Genomic DNA, 21,338 nt, shown 5'->3' on the forward strand with positions numbered 1-21,338 from the left:
AGGGAATTGTACACGAGCTTCCAGCCCTGCCATTACCTAGAAAGGCGACTTGAATTTTGCCACAAAGCTTCACACCCACCTAAACCGCGGGAGGGAAAGACAAGGAGCGTGAAGGCTGCGGAGTGGACGGGGTAGGGAGAAGAAAGACAGCTCGTGCAGCGGGATGGAACAGGAGGTCCCCGCAAGGCTCCACACGTCCCTTGGTCGCCAGATGTGGCCGAGCGCCGAGCCGAGCCAGAACGTGCCGGCACGTGAGCGCCCGGGGCTGCCCCGAGAGCCCAGCGACAGCCTCGGCTTGCAAAAGCGGCCGCGTTTCTTCCAAGAAGCCCTCCCGGAGCTGGGCGGACGAGGGGCGGCCCCGGCCCCCAGGCTCCAGTGGCAGTGGCTCCACCCGCCCCCTTCCCTGAGTTCCAGCGCCAGGCACCCCGGGGAAATGGCTGCAGGCGGGGCGCGGGAAGGGCGCACAGCAGCTCCCGGACCCTACCTCTGGACGGTCGGCCTCATGGCTGCACGACTTCTCCGGGCGGCGGGGGTGGAGGGAGCTGCTGGGGGTGCTGCGGCCGTCGCCTCATTCCATGTCCCATCCTCTAATGTTATTCTGTGACATATAAGCGAGTCACCCGGGCAGCCGCCGATGTTCCGACTGCGTCCATTGGCCACCGCAACAAAGAGGGGCGGGTCCCGGGCGCGGGACTCTACAACCCGGAGCTCCGCGACGCTCTGATTGGCTCCCGGGGTTCCCGGGCGGGAGGGGTGAAGAGTAGGGGGAGCTGGGCCGCCGCGCGAAATCCGATCGCTGTCATGTCCTGCGAGCCCCGCGGGGCTGGAGCGTTTGTCCCTAGGACTTAAGACAGAGTTTCCCCAGGGGTCGCGGCACTGCGGGGGAAGCAACTATGGGAAGCAGAGGAGAATTAAAGCCACCCAAGAAGTGACCCTGAGGTAGAGGAGGGCTTGTCATAGGACAGCATTCCCTGAAGAAGGCTGGGCACACAGTCACCTGCCGCTACCAGGCAGTGATGGATGGTTCAGGCAGGCATGTAAACATGACGGCACAATATTAAATCTTTTTTTTTTAATCCTACATTACAAATTCCCCAAAACTAACAAGGGGACACAGCCATATACCCTCTGACATTAGTCATGATTAATAAAGTCCCTTTAAACAAGCTGATATGCGACACTAAAACCGAGGACATCAGCCAGGTCCCCACTGTTCTGTCACAGCTACTGAGTTAGGAGAGGGTGGAGAGATGCTTCAGAGCCACTGTGAAGTGGAGACCCTCCCACACTCTCCAGGGAAACACCTTTTCCTTAAAGGCATCTTCTTCTTCTTCTTTTTTTTCTTAAAAGAAGAGCAAGATGAGGAGCAGCACCAGACTACTGACCTGAGGTCTGGCCCTAAGTCCAGGTTTATCACTTGGCAAAGCTGTGTGATCCAGGACAAGCCATTTGCCTGTTCTGGGCCATAGCCCCTTTATGAAAAGAGGAGAGCAGACCCTTCACTCTCCAAGGCCTGTTCTACCTCTAAGATTCTGTGATCCTCTGACTTCCTCTTTTATGGACACTTGGGAACCTGGCCATAATATGCTTTCTCTTTAAACTCCAGGCCAGCCTGCCAGCTTTGAGGGGAGTGAAGCAGCTCTGACAGCAATACTAAGTTAACCTCGAATTAAGAATGCAGTCATCAAAGACCACTGATGACAGATCTCTATCTGGATGCTTAACCCTGGAACGTCTCTTTCAGAGGAAGGCGTGGTGAGGGGCGAGTGTTGGAGGGTAGCTGAGAGCCCGGTATTGGGTGAGGAGACCTGGATTCTGGACCATTCCTGCACAGCTACAGACAGAGCCCATGCCCAGGACTTTATAGATTCCATAAGGAGACTAACTTAGGTCTGGATAGACAGAGGAAATGGACCTAATAATAATAGTCAGGAAATTATCTGAATAATTCAAGTGGAACAAGCACACTTGAAGAAAACATTAGGGAATTGAAAGAGAATTATCCTCTCAATATATAATTGCCTCAGTTTTCATTTCCTGATTAGGAGAAAACATGCCTCAGAGGGTGAGCTGTTTTCTCATCTCGAACATTCTTCCTCCCTTCTTTTCTCACTCATCTCTCAAATCTGTCCCCTTCTCCTTGCTTCCCCAGGGGTTTCAAGTCCCAGGAGACTAGGATTTCAGGATGCAGATCTCTATGCAGAGGAGGAGAATATGGCCTAACCACCCCTCAGGAGAAAACTGAGTTCTCAAAGCTCAAGTGATCAGACCAGTTGGTGAACATCGAAGAATGTCTGGCATGTTTCACTGTCCTTGGCATCGATTCCCAGTGTCCTGACTCAGGCCAAATCCAAACAACTACAATGTCCCTGTCAAACCAAGGCCTGGTTCCTGCTTTACCTGAATCAAAATCCTAGGGACAAGAGAGGATTATCGGTTCATCTTCCCGCCCCAGGCACCTCAGGACTCCCTGACAGTTGAGGGAAACGCTTTTGTTTTTCATCTCCAGTATTCCAACTATCTGTTCTCTTTTCCCCAGGAGATGGGGTGCAGTGGGGAGGCAAGCGAAATGGTCTATGAAGAGAGTTGTGAGATTTGGCTAATTTTCCAAAGAGGTGGTAAGAAGCCTTCTGAAGTGAGCTGCAGTATCCCACTGAAAGGACTGGAAAGGAGAAGGGCCCTTTTGTTCAGAATTCTTTTGCAATTGAGAATTGTGCTAATTGTGTGGACCAGCCAACTCTGTACTTCATTTCTTTGTGTATTTTGTGTTACATGACACTCAAGTGAACACAGGCCAGACAGATTATGGGTTTGGGGGTTTGGTTGTTGTTGTTTTCTGCTTGTTTTTAATTTTTTAAATTGAACTATAGTTGATTTACAATGTTGTGTTAGTTTCAGGTGTACAGCAAAGTGATTCAGTTATATATATATATGTATATATTCTTTTATATATACAAATATATATATATGTTCTTTTTCACATTCTTTACCCTTATAGATCATTACAAAATATTGAGTATAGGTCCTTGTTGGCTACCTATTTTATATACAGTGGTATGTATACGTTAATCCCAAACTCCTAATTTATCCCCCCACCCTTTCCCTTTGGTAACCATAGCTCAGATCGTTAGCGACAATGACATAGCACACAGTGGGCAGGGCCTACCTGCAACTTGAACAGGAACACCTGATGACTAGATGCCCAACCTCTGAGAGCATGATCATATCCATTCACTGGCATAACAACTGGTATAGCAGAGACATGTACTGGGAAGGTTTGGAACAAGAAAAACTGGGGATTTCCCTGGTAGGGCAGGGGTTGAGAGTCTGCCTGCCGATGCAGCAGACACAGGTTCGTGCCCCGCTCTGGGAAGATCCCACATGCCGCGGAGCAGCTGGGCCCGTGAGCCATGGCCGCTGAGCCTGCGCGTCCCGAGCCTGTGCTCCGCAACAGGAGAGGCCACAAGAGTGAGAGGCCCGTGTACCGCAAAAAAAAAAAAAAAAAAAAATCAGGTAATCACCTCCATAGATGCAGAAAAAGCATTTGAAAAAAAATCAATCATCCTTCACGATGAAACTGCCCAGAAAACTAAGAATAGAAGTGAACTTCTTAAACTTGACAAAGGGCAATTCTGAAATAAAACTACAGCTAACAACATACTTTATGGTGAAAGATTGAATGATTTCCCCTGGGAGAGGGAACAATGAAAAGATAACTACTCTTAACCCATCTATTAAATGAGCAGGAGTGTGTGTGTGTGTGTGTGTGTGTGTATGATAAAATTCACCACTGTAATTTTAGAGTGTTCAATTCAGTGGCATTCAGTACATTCACAATACTGTGTAAGCATCACCACTATCTAGTTCCAGAATTTTTCATCACCACAAAAGGAAATCCTGTACTCCCCATTCTCTGCTCCCTCCAGCCCTAGGCAACCACTCATCTAATATCTGTCTCTATGGATTTGCCTCTTCTGGGTATTTCCTATAAATAGAATCATACAATATGTGGCTTCTTTCACTGAGTATAATGTTTTCAAAGTTCATCCACGTTGTAACATATATCAGTACGTCATTCCTTTTTATGGCTGAATAATATTCCACTGTACGTAGAGACCACATTTTGCTTATCCAGTCATCTGTTGAGGGACAGTTGTGTGTATTTTAACAGAAAGATAGCCTTTACCCTCAAGGAATGAATCTCTATGGTGGGATTTCAAGCATAACATCAAACTGGAGAAAAGAGAGTTGGGAGCAAGGGCCTTTCTCAGAACTTTCAAGTCACAATTTACAAATCACGTATTCTGTGACTAGCTCTTTGAGAGTGACAATGAGGCAGGATGTCTAATGGTGTCAAGGCTTCCAAACCACTTCTGCCTGGTAGGGAGGTTAATACAGGACAGCATCTGGCAGGCTCTTGGAATCAAAGCTTACATCTCAGGCTACTCACCCCCCATTTCACTGGGGGAGGACATGTCATAAGAATAACTAGGTTTCCACACACAGGCTGTTTGCACAAGCATAAAGGAAGGGAGGATCTGAGTGATCCCCTGGATAACTTAATCCCCACATCAGCCCAATTGCTGTCTTGGGTTCTCTCCATAACATATATACACACATTAAAATTAATTATGCAACTTCTAATAATGCACCAAATAGGTCTTCTTAAAGGTAGTTAAGGGCCTCCCTGGTGGCGCAGTGGTTGAGAGTCCGCCTGCCGATGCAGGGGATACGGGTTCGTGCCCCGGTCTGGGAGGATCCCATATGCCGCGGAGCGGCTGGGCCCGTGAGCCATGGCCGCTGGGCCTGCGCGTCCGGAGCCTGTGCTCCGCAACGGGAGAGGCCACAACAGTGAGAGGCCCGCATACCACACACCAAAAATAAAAAAAAAAAAAAAAAAAAAAAAAGGTAGTTAAATCAGTCCAGTTTGAAAACATTTGGCTGGGCCAAGCTTTCTTTGTGAGGCTAAGTACTGTAGTGGTTCAGAACAAAGGCTTTAGAATCAGGTAGACCTACATTCAAATAGTGCCTCTGCTACCATTAGCTCTGGGAATTTAAAGAGGAGATACAACCTCAATTTCTTCACCTGTAAACTGGGAAGAGTAGTTAACAGTACCACACTCAGTGGATTCTTACCACCATATGTGAAGAATGCAGCATGGTGCCTAGGAGAAGCAAATTTTAACGTTTTTATTAAAAATCACCATCGTCCACGTTTACTGAGATTTTATGAAAGGACAGACTAAGGACCGCCACTGCCAACTCTGCCTTATTCGATACAATTAAACCATGAGCTTAAATGGTTCAAATTGATCCCATCATCTTACATTCCTATAGATTTCATCCAGTAGCTGAATTTGGGGGAGGAAAAGAAAAAGGACCCACACAAAACTTTCCCACTTGAAGACATTTTTATTGTGGTAACGCACCTGAGTCCCTGGCAGGAGGGGCCTGTCCTCCGCGGGGGCAATAGGGTGTTTGGGACAGGATGGGGCCCTGTCCTGAGGGGGCAGCTGGGGGATGAGGCAAAGGGCTCTGTGACAGTGATAGGTCACAAAGGGCTTTGTGACACTATGTCACAAAGGACATCAGAGGATAAATAGGCTGTGCCAGGGGGTTAGGCTGACAAAGTGGTTACTTCTCTCACTAGGACGGAAGTTCACCACAGCCTCTTGGGGAGATAAAAACCCAGAAGCAGAAGTGAGGTGAGGCGGAGGGGGAGCCTACCATACCTCTCGACACACTTGAAGAGATTCAGCCTGGGCTCCAGGCGCCCTACAGCGTCCCCACTGTGATCATCTGTGCCCCTACCCACACCCCTGCTGCCTCTGGGAGACCCTGAGGCAAACGTGGGGGCCTGTGGGGCGGGCTTGGAAGACCTGCCACAGGGCCGCCTGTGTGACGCAGGAGCATCGCAGCTCGCTCTTCTGCCAGTGAGGCCGAGGGAGGGAAGAGCCAGGGAGCCGCCTTAACCGCGCTGCCTGTCGTGATCAAAGACAGCCATGAGTGGGGACTCTCTGCTCCCGTATCACACGGCCCGGAGCAGCACCTGGGTGGACCTGTTCACCACCACCACGGGGAAGCTGCAGCAGCAACTGCACAAGGGCGAATACGACCGTTTCAAGTACGCGCCGATATTCGAGAGCGACTTCATCCAGGTCACGAAGAGGGGAGAAGCGATTGACGTGCACAACTGGGGCGGCATGGTGACCATGGGCATCACATCCACCAGCCCCGTCCTCCCGCTCCCAGACATCATGCTGCTGGCCCGACGGGCCACCGGCTGTGAAAAGCACGCCGAGCGCAGCCAGGCCACCAAGGGGAAGAGCCACAAGGCTGCAAAGACCTTAGAGCTCACCAGGCTCCTTCCCTTGGAGTTCGTGAGGATCTCCACTCACAATCGTGAGAAACAACAGCTGCGCGTGAAGCTTGCCACTGGCCGCTGCTTCTACCTGCAGCTGTGTCCCCCTCTGGACGCGCGGGAAGACCTCTTCGCCGAGTGGGAACAGCTGATTTACCTCCTGCGACCACCAGTGGACAGTGAAAGCAACACCTATGCCGTTCCCGTCTGGGACATGACCTGCATGCCTGTGTTCGAGGAGGAGCAGGACGGGAGGAGCCCGGCCGTGGAGGATTTCCGAGGAAAGGGGCATCAGGACCAGGTGAGCGTCAGCAGCCTCCACACGTGCCCTGAGGTGGCCGGGGCCACGCCTGCAGCTTTTGCTGGGGGGCACGGAATCCAACTGGACTCCCACAAGCCCGATACCATGCCCGATGGGGCCACTGCGAAAGCAAAACCTACTACAGGGCTTGACAAAGCGTCCGCATCGCGGGCAACGACAAAGGTGGAGACAGCAGGGGTGGCAGGAGGCACCACGGCGGGTGCTTTGAGCACGGCAGTGATCAAGTCTCCTGCCACTCAAGAGCAGAGCACGGCCATAGCAGCCACAGCCAGCGACAGGCCCGGAGGAAGCAAAACCAACATAGCCACTGGGGACACTGCCACAACATCCCTGAGGAGCGGGAAAACGGCCTTGGCAGGTGCTGAGAACAATTCAGAGTATGCTTCCAGCACGTCCACCAGCCTCTCCCCAGGGGCCGGCATGACTGTGGTCGGAGCAGAATCTACCAGCAAGACTGTCAAAGGAAGAGCCGACAAGGACCATGAGGGGACCCTCGTCTCAAGCTTGCCACAGGAAGGCAAAGTGAGCAAACGGTGGCAGCTCACAGAGAGTGTCCCAGGCCCGCAAGGGAAGAAGGGAGAGGAGGGAGCACTGGGGAGAGGACAGAGCTCTGACGAGCCCCTCGCTCTGCAGTTCCGTGGAAAGCCACCACAAGGCAGCGGGGAGCAAGACAATCCCCAAAGCAGCTGGCCCGTGCTCAGGCGGCCGCAGAGCCACTAGAGATGACCAAGAAGCCAAAGGCCACGGCAGCCCGTGGGGCAGCGAGCAGGGCACTGCTCCCAAAGGCATCAGCCGTGCTCCCATCACCAAGGAGTCCAGGACCTCGCACAAATCGGGCAGGAGCTTATCTTCAGCGAGTTCAGGTCCCACCACCAAGACACTCAGCAGGATCAGCTCTTTCTTCAGGAATATGAGAGCCAGATTTACAGCAAAGACAGGGGCCTCATCACGCAATAAATATGTGAGCATCCTGACGAAGCCAGTGGAAGGGACCTGAATGGAGGCCATCATAGAGACAGCAGAGAGTGGCCAGGGGCTGGAAATCACTGGTGTGACATCTGAGACCATGGAGCCAGTGACCGTTGAAGCCCATCAATAGGACCTAGAGCTGGGAGCTGCAAAGGGGACCAGGGCTCTGGGAAATACCCCTGGAGAGCCCATTTCAGCTTCCTTACTGCAATTTAAATAAAAAACCATAGAATCTGAGGATGCCTGCAGTGTTTTGTCTGAATTTCTAGGTCCCGAAGCCCAGCCATAGCCTCACAGTGGATTCTGTGATGTCAGCTGTGCCACAGTCTGAGACCCAGTGTCCACTCAAGGGCAGCCCCACCTCACACACATGCTCAGCGCCAACAGCAGTGCTCCATCTGGCTTCCACTCCTTTCTGGCTTTGCCCCCAAGGGCCATGGTTCAAAGTCAGACTATGGTCTGGGAAGCTCTCCTTCACTATCCCCCTATTCTTTTTATAAACGCTTTTTCCCCCTGAAGGTCTGTAAACAAAGCCAGAACAGGACTCGTGTCCCCTCGGGCTATTCAGTGGACAGAAATAAGGGCGGCAGTATGAGCTAGCAATCAGAACAGCAAGCACTCTCATCTAGACTTAGCCATTCCCTGCCCAGGTATATACCCTGGAGAAACACACCTGTTCTCAGAAACAACTCTGAGAATGCTTATAGCAAAAATAACTTAACAGCAAAACACGGGAAACAGCCCAAATTTCCATCAGCAAAATTAATACAGTAGGATTTGAAGAGACTGGAATATTCAATAGTGAAAAATAAATGAGCTACACACATTAGCAGAGATCAACTTCTCATGATTTTTAAAAACATCAAAAGAATGGGATACAATTCCACTCACGGAACCATTCTGAAACCAGCTCAAACAATGGATTGCATAGGGTACACGTTTTAAAAAAACGGTAGCTTAAAACTGAGGGAAGAGTAAACACAAAATTGAGGACAGTTTTCTCTAGGGTGGAAAGGCTAGGTCAAGGAGGTTGACACAAGGCTGTTAGTGCTGCTGGGAATTGTTCTGTCTCTTAAGCAAGATGGTAGGTACACAGATGTTGTATTTTTCACATTTTGCTAACTCTGAAATCAAGATGGTCCTATAATCACCGTGGCAGTTGTGATGAAGTTACTGCCAATGCCTTTCTCTTTTTTTCACTTTTATTTATGCACAGAAGTGATGTCAGAAAGCCTTGGCATCTTTAAAGTACATTTATTTAAGGTAAAGTACAAGAACACTTGGTTATTAGGAAAAGAAGGAACAATATGCCTATTTTATAGATGAGAACACTGAGGCTCAGAGAAGGTAACCTGCTCCAGTCGCACAATGGGATCTTTGCAGAACAGTGATCCACCAGCCCACTTCTCTATGCAAAGCCCTGTCTGTAGTATGCGAAGGAAGCAAGCAAACAAGCCTGAGATAGGACCAGCACAAGAACCCGAGGCACCACCATTCTTACCATCATGTTCCAAAACTACAGAGATGAGCATCAATTTTACTAGATTGAGGGGAGGGAGGGGTGGGGGCTGGGAGCCGGTTTTCGAACTTCAGTGAGCTCACAGCTCTTAGCTGGCCTTATCTCGGGAGCATTCAGGCTCTGGCTCCCAGGCTTCTACCTCTAGCCTCTGGCATGACCCGGGCTGCAGCCAGAAACAGGCTCCCACCTGGAATTCCAGCATTCACTCCTGGAACGTCCAGCGTCCAGTCCTCCTCCAGCCACTAATTAGACTTTTGAATGCCCTGCTCAGAAGGGTTTCTCCACACCAAATCTGCAGGAACTTTTTCTTCTTGGGGCTCCAAAACCAAATCCTTAAACCTCACATGAGGGAGAGTATTTGTTAGGTCAGAGCATCCTTGTTGATTGGACCTCCAGTTTGTGACTTCCACAGACCTCATCATGGGAGGCTGGGGAGACGTCTCTTCTGTTGGTGGACGGAATGGTGGGCACCTGGTGGGGAGCACTGATGAGAAAGGGAGACAGCCCAAGACCTACACATATGCACTGTTTCCCCTGGCCAAACAAGGTTCCTGACCCCAGGATTAACCCAGAGCTTCCGAGAAGACTAGGAGCTGCAGCGAGATACAATTAATCGTTTACTCTCCACCAGCTTTTCCTTGGACCCAAGGTGGAGAAATTACCAAAAGATCACGTCACATTCCTTTGAGCTTATGATTTCCACACAGGCAAGTGCAGGGAAACACTAGTGTGAAGGAAGAAAATGCATTAAAAACACGTGCATAGGGACTTCCCTGGTGGTGCAGTGGTTAAGAGTCCGCCTGCCAATGCAGGGCACTCGGATTCGAGCCCTGGTCCAGGAAGATCCCATATGCCACGGAGCAACGAAGCCCGTGCGCCACAATTACTGAGCCTGCACTCTAGAGCCCGCGAGCCACAACTACTGAAGCCCGCACGCCTAGAGCCCGTGCTCCACAAGAGAAGCCACCGCAACAAGAGAAGCCCGCGCACCACAACGAAGAGTAGCCCCCGCTCGCCACAACTAAAGAAAGCCACGCGCAGCAACGAAGACCCAGTGAAGCCAAAAATAAATGATAAAATAAATTTACAAAAAAAAAAAAAAAAACACGTGCATAGCCCTTAGCTGTTTATAAAGTTCTTGAATGTGTGTGCCCCCTTCCGATTCTCACGTCTTTCCATTTTGCAGATAAGCAAACGGAAGTTCAGAGCATTTAAAGGACTTGATCAAGGTGGCAGGTGATGGTGCAGAGAGGGAGCTACCTCGGTGCAACAACTTTCAGACAGTGTGCCACCCCGGTCCCGCACAGAGGTACACAGAGGGTGGAGGAGACAGGACAGCACGAGTCATGATCACAACTCTGAGTGACAAATACAATGAGAGACGTGTGTTTGGGGACTGGATCTATTCAGAGGAGGGGGTCTGGGGCATGGGAAGGAGTTGTGGGTTAGGGAGGGCTTCACAGGGGAATTGGCACTTTTAAGGATGCATAGGGCTCAACCAGGTGAAGGAAGTATGAGGAGCAAGGGTGAAGGTGGGGGAGGGGTGGGAGATGATCAGGCCACAGGAAGAGCATGTGCAAAGTACAAAGGCTTGACACACCACGCTGTGTTGAGCAACTACAAGTATTTCAGTACTACTGGTTGGAGGGCAAGAGAGGGACGTGAGGCTGGAGAATCAGGCAGCTGGGTCTTGGGGAGCCTGGGGTACTATTTGAGTGTCTGGCACTTGGGGAACGACTGAAGGCCAGAGTCTGATGGGAGTAAGATCTCTCTGGCTCCAGGGTGGAGAGTTGATGGGCAGGGGGCTGTCTGCGGACAGGGGGTCATCCAGGAAGCCACTGCCTTAATCCTGGCAGAGTCAGGGAGCCCCGAACCTGGGTGGCCCTGGGGAGACAGAAGGGGGCGGAGTCGGGAGGTGTTGAAGAGATGGAACAGGACAATTTTCCAGCCCACATCCTGAAAGACGGGGAGCTCATGGTGTAGGTCTGGCCCTCATCTAAAGGAAGTGGAGCTGACAAAAGTGGAGGTGACTTGCCCCTGTGGTGGCTATTGGTCAGTAGAGTGGGTGGCCAGAAGAGAGGCTCACGGAAAGCAAGGAGTAATGTGTTAAGAGAGAAAACAACAGCTGCTAGACAGCTAAGGGTAAAACATCAGGATAAGGCAGCCAAGGCGGGCAGTGGCCTTCAGCACTTGGAGAGGGGCAGAACCCCTGAGCAGTTCCTTGTCTATCCGGGCAGTACTTCCCACAGCGCCCTCCTCCCCTGGGCAAAGGGTCGCCCCAGAGAGCCCCTTGTGGCCACATGCTGGTACTGCAGGTTGGCGCTTGAATGAGGGGAGTCAGCACTGAGGCTGAGTCACCGTGACCCTTTCCCTGTGTCACACCACAATTAGTCTAATGCCAACCCCAAAGGTGTGAGCTAGGGGAGGTGAGGGGGTCTGGGCAATGAGGATGTGTCTCATTCAGGCGGCATGGCTCCAGGCCCCTGGCAGTGGAGTGGCAGAGTTTGAAATGGCTGAAAGGTCCCTGAGAGGCTGGGGATCCGGACCCAAGGGGACAATGAGTGACCACCAAGAACAGGGGTGGAGTTAGTGCCAGGGTCCCTCTGCAGCATGGAAGTCATTTGAGAAATAACTGTTGAGCACCTACTGTGGGCAAGATAGGAAATCAGGGACCATGAGGATGTTCACATACACATACATACACACACACACACACACACACACACACACGGTTGTAACACAAATCACAGTGTGGTAGTGGCCTCAGTGTATAGAAAGAGGCTGCACGGAGAAGTGGAGGGCTTAGCACAGGGATGGTAGGCTGAGTGCTCTGGCAGAGGGAATGGTGTGATGGAGAGAGAGAAGGGCTTGGGAGATGTTCACAGATGACAGACAAGTGCAGTGTGCCCAGGGCATAATGTGCTCGGGAGACAGAGTGGGGTGTTCGGTGGGAAAGGAGGCAAGAAATAGAAGTAAGGCCACAGCATAGAGGAGGGACCCAGAATGCTGCACAACTCCCCTGAACCCCATGATCTTCATTACTGCAAATGGGACCTGTATCCCAGCGTGAGGCATGTGCAGAGCTGGTTTCTCCAAGAGCAGAAGGGCAAGGGAAGCCTAGACTCTTCCCCTCTGCCAGTTCGGAGAACGTGAAACGGATAATGGAGGCCCATGGCTTCCCACACTCTCTCTAAGAGGACATTATCCCACAGGTGTGCTGAGGTTGATACCCCTCATCCTGGGAGCACCTGGAGGACCAGGCCACTTGGCTTTGGCTGCCAGGAGCCCCATCTGGTACCCCAGTGTGTGCCATTCCAATGTTGTCATTTTCTGCACGTGCCACGGCCTGTGAAAGGTTGGGAAACATCTTTCTAGATATGCACATGCCAGTACATGATACAGTTTGCAGGTGAACTGTGAGTGCAGCAGCAAGGAGCTGCTGAGAAGTACCTTCCCTGCAGAGCTTGCCTGCTCCCCACAGCTTCAGCTGATGCTCACATCACCCCTCTTTTCTTTTTCCTCTGACACTTTCACAGTCCCAGGACCCTGCCATAATGCAATATACACTGGTTCAAGGGAAAAACAAGAACAAATATATTGCTTTTCATAAAACTAAATTCGTTTTTGAAAGATCTATCCTTGGCTTTGAGATCATGTCCTGCCTCCTTGTTTCTTAACATTTTATTCTGAAGTGCAGTTGACAACACGAGTTTGAACTGCTCAGGTCCACTTAAACTTGGATTTTTTTTACTAAATACATACTACCGTACTACACAATCCATGGTTGGTTGCATCCGCAGATGTGGAACCGCGGATTCAGAGGGCCAACTGTAAAGTTATATACGGATTTTCACCTGGGGGCGGGGAGGTTCCTAACCCCTATGTTGTTCAATGGTCAATTTATAACATTCATGCAAGAAAGTGTGCCATCGTAAGCATACCACTCGATGACATTTCACAAGATAAGCAACCCCACGAAACTAGCACCTGACGAAGAATCAGAGCATCGCTGCACCTCTGGAAGTGCCCCCTTGCAGTCACTCAAGGGTAACTACTACCCTAGCTTCCAACACCACAGATGAATGGTGTTGGCTTTTCAACTTTACATAGTGGAATCACATAGTATGTACTCCTTGACTCTGGTTTCTTTCCCTTAACATTATATTTATGAGGTTTGTGCATGACTTTCCTGGCGATCGTCCATTTATTTTCACTGCTATACAATATTCCACTGTGTGATGATACTACAACTTATTCTGTTATTGATTTAAGTTATTATCAGTTTGGGGCTATTAAAAATAGTGCTATTATGAACATTTATATACAGATCTGTTGGTAAAAATATACATAAACTTCTGTTCAGCATATACATAGGAATGGAATTGAATATATGCATATGTTCACCTTCTGATTATACTGCCAAGCTATTTTTCTTCCAAAATGACTGTGGAAATAATAATTCCCACCAGGAATGTATTAAAGTCCTGGTTGTTCCACATCCTTGCCAACATTTGATACTGTTTAGCTCTTTCCTTTTAGCCATTCAGGTTGGATATTGTGACTTTTCTCCCTTTTTCATGATAAAAATATACTTAAAAATATATAATTGGACTTCCCTGATGGCACAGTGGTTGAGAGTCCGCCTGCCGATGCAGGGTACACGGGTTCGTGCCACGGTCCAGGAAGATCCCACATGCTACGGAGCGGCTTGGCCCGTGAGCCATGGCTGCTGAGCCTGCGCGTGCGGAGCCTGTGCTCCGCAACAGGAGAGGCCACAACAGTGAGAGGTCCATGTACCAAAAAAAAAAAAAAATTGGATTCAGATGGTATCTTATTATTCAAGTGCCAGTCGCTTGGTTCTCAATTATAAATAACACAAAGTCCTAACCCGATGATCATATTTCTAGCTCTACCACCTGTTGATGTAAATAGCCTATTGATGGATGTATCAGACGCACCTTATGAGCCTAATAGCACCAGCTAGACCTTGCCTTTCTCCTGCCTCCGCAGCTCCCTGAACAGCCAACCAAATCTGTGTAGTTCAGCCACCTAGGACTGATAGTCACTTGCCCAGTCAGGTCCCTCTAAGCTACTGCTGCACAGCCAAGCTGGCTGACCAATGTCCGGAGTCCGTGACTCTTCCACTACTTCTGGATCAGAAGAAGTGCCACACTGCAGGATGTGGCTTCTAAGCAGCCATCAAAGGGGAATCCGAGGGAATTAATTCCCTCTGGGGAACATTTTGACCAATGAGAATCAAGAGATGAGGGGGAGCTGGGCAAATAAACTCTCTTTCCTTCCTGCCTCCTGTGGACTGTTCAGAGTCATGATTTTCTAACACAGCCTGTCTGGAGATGTCTTGCATGGCTGAGCAGACATACCTCCTGAGAAACCTGCCAGGGCTCTTTGCGGTAGGTGGTGAAGCAGTTACCTGCGTGATAACACACCGTCTTACACTGCTTCTCATCCTAGCCCACCTCATTCCCCTTTTCACTCACTCTTACTGCCTTCTCAGTCAGATTTAGTCTTTGCTTCAGATACATTTTCTAGAAAAACAGAGCTAAGACAGTTGGTTCCACAAGTGGTTCAAGAAAGCAAGTCCTCAGGATGGATTTTGGGGTTGTATCTCCTAGGTGTCTGAAATCAATAGAGTCCTTTGCTGGTGATAAGAGAGATGGCAATAGCTTTGATGTGGGATCGCACCCAAGCTTTCACTTGGTTAATTGCGGTGAACTGGGTGGAGAGCGAGACATTGGGAGAGCAAGGGGCTGTGGTAGTCAGTTTGGAAACAGTGCTAATGACAGGTACCAGAGACCTTGGAAACAGAAAATGACAGGCTCAGAGCAGTTAACTACCAACTCATGGAATGCTCTGAAAGCCAGAGAGCTGCTATGGCTTTAAGGGAAAGTCTTATTTCCTGAAACTGTGGGAGAGACATAAAATCAAGCCCAAGATCTGATCACAGGGTAGCAGAACTGCAAAAAAAAAAGACTAAATGTATGGTCTTGATAGGCATCCATGTCAAAGCAGAGCCCTGTTAGGGAAAGACTGGAACCCTGAGACCTGGGATGGGCATATCTCGGTGGGTGAGCATCTTGACCCTTCAGATCCCCTGAATGTTCCTGCCCAAACCAGGTCCCCTTCTCCATGGCTACTTCTTCTTCTCAAGACCTGGCCCCACCACTACTGCCTCTGCCAAAACCCAGAGTCAAGTTGCAGCACAGCCCACACTGGCAGGAAAAAGTTCTCTTTCAGGGAGAAAAAGCATACCTGCCAAAGATCTTGCGGGACTTGGCTAACATGTACCGGCAGGAACTGTAGAAATATGTGTGGGAGTGGATCTGGAAGATGTTATATTTGGGGGTGAAACAGGAAGCTCAATTGGGAGGATCCACTAATTTGGGGATACTCACACAGAACTCGAGATTGAATGTTTTCGCAAGGATGCTCGGAGTTTGTCCCAATAGTTCGCTGGGATGGCTCTTTGAAGCCTGGTCTCAATGATGGCCTACAGTAAGCAAAGTGGAGAAGCCAGACTTCCTTGTGTAGTCTCGAGGAAGGGGTCAGAAGACTCAGGAAGGAAGGAATATTAGAAGCATTTATTATACGTGGCTCAAGAACCCACCACCTGACTAGTTCCCTGGGCCAGCCCAGAGGACACTCCCTTCACTAAAGCAATAAAGAATGTACTAGCAAGGAGGTTTTTTGAGCACCTGGTAGTGGCTATCCTTGTAGTCCAGGGTCGATGGGAGGGAGAAGGCTGCTGTGGAACTGAGCTCCATACTTTCAGTGGAGATGATAAAAATCACAGAATTGCCAAGCACTTAATCATAAAGGGCAAGGTGGAATACTTACCACAGTGGACAGCAAGGAGGAGGAAAGATCAGAGTGACTATATCTGCAGGGACTCCTGGTGTTTGGATAATAAGTCATGGTGTTCCTAGGGGGAGGGTATCCATAGAATTTGTTGTCTAAACTGAGCCACTTTTAAGAGTGAAAAGGGTCCTAGTAATAATTACATGGGGAGCATAGGTATACACCAGAACCACCCCAGTCAAACTGATACCCATGGTCACCCCACCAGGGGTGAGATAGATGAGCAGCCAGTTGAGTGTTGCATGATTTGTATCATCAGACAGAACAGAGAGCTGTGAGCAGAAGGCCAACTTTAGTCACCATAGTGAAAAATCACAGACCCTTCCTCCTTTCCAAATCTAAACCAGATCTGGCCCAAAGCGACTGCTGTTGCTGAGGAGCCCAACTGGCCAACAGAAAAGACTGATGCTGAGCCCTCAATATAGCAGCATTCCTCAGCGGAGCCATATAGCCACCTGGTGGCAGGTAAATTTATATTGGACCTTCCACCTTGGAAGCTGGCTTGAAGGGGCTCCCATTAGTCAAATCTGGGACAGTCTGAGCACAAAATAATTAACTACAATAATGAAATGCAAACCACTGGAAAAATAGGAATCCATGAGTCTATAGTGATTATAAATAGATAAGTAAGTGGGGAAGAAGGGAAGACTTGCTTAGAGAAGAATATAAATGTGGAAGGAGTAATAGAGTTAGAAAATCATCATTCTGCAATCATCTCAGTAAAGATTATTTCAGGCAAGTGTCATAAATGCATTCTAGGGGGGCATTTTGATGAGGAGCAGCATATCTGCATGGTCTTAGGTGTCTTACACAAGATTGCTCATAAGTTTCAAGAGAAAGAATGGTAATTATCCAGTGGAGTAATTACTCAGCACCTTGACCAGGGGATCAAAGTTAATATCACCAGTTATGGGCAGATGGACAACACGTGTGTCCAGTTGTGATATCCAGAGGACACAATATCCCCTTTACACTATTCTGGCTAGAATCCTTAACATGAATCTAATGATGAAGAAACATCATACCAATCCAAAATAAGGAAAGTTCCATTCAAAAAACTATATTTTTAAAACTGTCAATGTAATAAAAACAAAGAAAATCTGTGGAAATGTTCCAGATTAAGGAAGACTAAAAAAACAGGATGATTGGTACTTCCCTGGTGGTCCAGGGGTTAAGTCTCCATGCTTCCACTGCAAGGGGCACGGGTTCGATCCCTGGTCAGGGAATTAACATCCCACATGCTGCACGGCCAAAAAAAAAGAAAAAAGAAAAAAAAACATGATGACTAAATGTGCTATCTGATTATAAACTAGATCTTGACCTATAGGGGAAAAAATGGTGTAACTGATATTATTGGGTCAATTGACAAAATTGGAATCTAGGTGTTCAATTAGGTAAAAGTATTGTGTCTATGTTAACTTTACAGAAGTTAGTACTACCGTGATGTGAGAGAATATCCTGATTCCTTTTCTTAGAAAATATACATTGAGGTATACAGGGCAAAGGGCCATTATATGTGTAACTTGCTCTCAAGTTGTTCAGAAAAACACCCCACTGTGTGTGTGTGTGTGTGTGTGTGTGTGTGTGTGTATACAGAGAGAGAAAATGATAAAAGAAATGAGGTGAAATGTTAATGGTTGATAAATCTGGGTAAAGAGTATGTGGACATTTTTTGCACTATTCTTATTCTTGCCACTGTTCTGTGAGTTTGAAATTATTTCAAAGGAAAATGTTAAAAAAGGGGGGAGACTGAATAATCCCTGTAAACATAATAACTGTCTATTATACTAGCCCTGTGAGGCAGGTATTATTATTTTCATTTTACAAAGGAAGTAACTGAGGTTTAATAGGTTTAACTTGCATAAGGTGATACAATTAGTGAGTGTCAGAACTAGAAATTAAGGACTTCCCTGGTGGTCCAGTGGTAAAGGATCCGACTCCCAACGCAGGGAACGCAGGTTCGATCCCTGGTCGGGGAACTAAGATCCCACATGCTGCTGGGCAACTGAGCCCACGCACCACAACTAGAGAGCCTGGGTGCCGCAAACTACAGAGCCCATGTGCTCTGGAGCCCGCGCCCTGGAGCCCGCATGCCACAACTAGAGAGAGAAAACCCGCATGCCACAACTAGAGAGAGAAAACCCACATGCCACAACTAGAGAGAAGCCCGCATGCCACGACAGAAGATCTCGCGTGCACAACTAAGACCCAATGCAGCCTAAATAAGTAATAAATAAAAGAACTAGATTCTCTTAATCCAACTCTTTTCTTTTTTTTTTTTTAATAGTAGGAAGAACATGAATGCAAATGCTCATCACAGATAAGTCCCAGGCGTCTTTATGATCAAAAAGTTTTACTGTCCTGATGCTTCAAACTTTTGCCTTCTAGGGAAGTCCCTTGAATTTCAGGTTCATTAATTTTTCTAACCTATCCCCTAGAGAGGGGACGCCACAGAAGGGGGAGCACAGAGGAGAATTAGAAACAAAATTACTAAGACCAGGGGAGCCGCCAGGGAAAGAACCACACTGGAATGATCCACTGGCAGCAACGGGCCCTGGACAATGGTCCTCCCTGCCAGGTTTAGAGTGCTAAGGTGCTTTGAGGACAGTTGGCTAGAGGGAGCAGAAATTTAAGACTTTCTTGGATTACAGCTACTTTTTGCCCAGAGAGGAAGAGGATCATCTGCTGTAAATTTACAGTGGCAGCCTTCAGAGGAGAAACCTGTTGTCACTTCTGGACACTGCAGTCAGAGGCTCTGTGCTCGCCCCTTGACAAAAAGACCATAGACTGCATGACATAAACAACAAACATTAATTTCTCACAGTTCCAGAGGCTGGGAAGTCCAAGATCAAGGTGCTGGCAGATTCAAGGCTCTGGTGAGGATCCACTTCCTGGTTCATACACAGCCGGCTTCTCACTGTGTCTTCACTTGGTGGAAGGGACAAGGGAGCTCTCCAGGGCCTCTTTTACAAGGACACTAATCCCATTCATGAAGGCTCCATCCTTTCGACCTAATCACTGCCCAAAGGTCCCACCTCCTAATACCACTGCATTGGGGATTAGGATTTAACATATGAATTTTGGAGGGACACAAAAATTCAGTCTCTAATAGCAACCATCTTGCAAAAACTTGTGTTTGGCCTTTGTGGGCTTCCTGAGATTCACGCAGAGAGGAGCCGTTGCTCAGATGCCTTGGGACAGCTGGGGTTATGTGAGGAAGCTCCCCTTTTGGCTCTCTGGCACTTTAGGAAGACTAAAATGAAGCAAGTTAACAAGATAGCATCTGTTTCCCAAAGGAAAATGGGAACACAGTGACCCAGACCCAGGCCTGATGAATGAGACCTAAGGCAGTTGCTATGGAGACACATGATTGGGGTCCATACAGGAGCTACAGTTGAGAGTTTCTGAAGGTCCAGGAACCCATGTGATATGAAGGGCACGCCATCTACCAGTCTTAGCTCTGCCTGCAACATCCCAGCTGAGGCAGGTAGCCATCTCTAGGTATTTGGTGACTGCCACAGAATGTGTATTTGGAATATTCATGGAAATTAGAGTAGGACAGTCATCACTGAGCAGGATGACTGTGTGACCCATCACCCCAGCCACTGAGCAGTTTTTCTGGGTTCAGATCTCTCTACTGTCCCCTTAAAATCTATGTACAGATCAGTTTCCTCCTATATGAGTTAGGGGTCAAGTGCAAAACAAGTGGGACTCTCAAAAAAGGTTTAAGTGAAAGATACTTTTTGAAGGCCTTGTTGACAGAGGCATAGGCGGGATGAAGGGGACCACCAGGGATGGTGATGAACCCAGAAGCTGTTACCTGCCTGAGGCCTGAGCAGGTGAGGGCAGGAGACAGGAGCCCAGTCCACCGAGGGTGGCCTCCTGCACAGAGAGCACAGCAGAAAGTGGGCTGGGGGGCAAACAAAGATGACTAGTACACCTTGATCTTCAGGGCATGGGCACAGGCCCAGTGCCTTCCGGGGACTCTCACACACCTGGAGATGAAAGGGAAAGACAGATAAGATGGAACGAGGACTTAACACAGGAGGGAAAACAAGGCATTCGTGTATCCAGACCACGAGCTAAGCACATTCAGAGGCTGACTGTCTTCTGGGAGATACTGAATAGGGAATGTGAGCCCAAGTTACGTAGGGAGGTGTTCAACCTTCCCTGAGGAGAGGACCAAGGGGCCTCTTGTTGACAGTCTCCCTGGATGCTCCCCTGAATGTCCAATTTGAGGAAAGAGTCAGCATTAGAAATGTGCCAACATGTCTTCCTTTTTTAATTTTAACATTTTCCTCGACCTTATCAAAAACAACAGCTGTTGGGCTTCCCTGGTGGCACAGTGGTTGAGAGTCTGCCTGCCGATGCAGGGGACACAGGTTCGTGCCCCGGTCCGGGAGGATCCCACATGCCGCAGAGCGGCTGGGTCGGTGAGCCATGGCCACTGAGCCTGCGCATTCGGAGCCTGTGCTCCACAACGGGAGAGGCCACAACAGTGAGAGGCCCGCGTACCGCAAAAAAAAAAAAAAAAAAAAAAATCCCCTTAAAAACAACAGCTGTTTGGGGAGCAAGTGGGTACCCATGACAAACATCTCTTTCGGTAAAGGAAGCATTACTAAAAGCTAAAAAGGAAGTCCACACCCTGAATGTTATCATCACATGTTACTGCTAACATTTACTGAGACCATACGACGTGCCAGACACTGGGTGCTCTTCCTGCATGGACTCAGTCCAACCTCACACAGCCACCCTAGGAAATGGGCGCCATTATGGACTGAATTGTGTCCCCCTGCCCCGATTTGTATGTTGAAGCCCTAACCCCAAAGTGTGGCTATATTTGGAGATGGGGACCCTAAGGAAAGAATTCAGGTTAAATGAGGTCATAGGGTAGGGCCCTGACCCGATAGGGTTAGTGTCCTTATAAGAAGAGACACCAGATAGCTTGCCCTTTCCCTGAGCACATGCAGTGAGGAAAGGCCACATGAGGACATAGCAAGAAGGTGGACGTCTACAAGCCAGGAAGAGAGCTCTCACCAGAAACCAAATTTACCGGCGCCTTGATCATGGACTTTCCAGCCTCCAGACCTGTAAGCAAATAAATGTCTGCTGTTTAAGCTATCCAATCTGTGGTATTTTGCTACATCAGCCCGAGCCAAGACAAGCACTATCTATATTTCCATCTTATAGATGAGGAAACTGCAGCATAGGGAAGGTGAGTGGCTTTCTTAGGTCACCCCGTTTGCCTTTGACTTTGATCTTGTCACCTCGCAGGGTCCTGCTTTTCTTAT

The 21,338-nt window shown here is 48.8% G+C and overlaps 1 protein-coding gene and 1 pseudogene across 3 annotated transcripts in view; one reads left to right on the plus strand and one right to left on the minus strand.

The window, feature by feature from the left end:
* VASH2 (vasohibin 2) overlaps positions 1-587 on the minus strand; it is a 35,746-nt gene extending 35,159 nt beyond the window's left edge. The window contains exons 1-2 of one of the 2 annotated variants that reach the window (XM_081224529.1): positions 485-587; positions 37-79 (exon numbers count right to left, since the gene is read on the minus strand). The gene's annotated coding sequence lies outside the window, so the exon portion shown is untranslated. The remainder of the gene's footprint in view (positions 1-36; positions 80-484) is intronic. The other variant, XM_081224530.1, reaches the window with a different exon arrangement.
* Positions 588-5,593: 5,006 nt separating this feature from the next.
* Positions 5,594-7,865, plus strand: LOC308629536 (Golgi-associated RAB2 interactor protein 4-like; annotated as a pseudogene). Its single transcript has one exon. The product of its transcript is annotated as a Golgi-associated RAB2 interactor protein 4-like (transcript).
* The last annotated feature ends 13,473 nt before the right edge of the window (positions 7,866-21,338 follow it).

The sequence above is a fragment of the Mesoplodon bidens genome, assembly GCF_964165515.1.
Source record: "Mesoplodon bidens genome assembly, chromosome: 2".
In the NCBI taxonomy this organism is placed as follows: Eukaryota; Metazoa; Chordata; class Mammalia; order Artiodactyla; family Ziphiidae; genus Mesoplodon; species Mesoplodon bidens.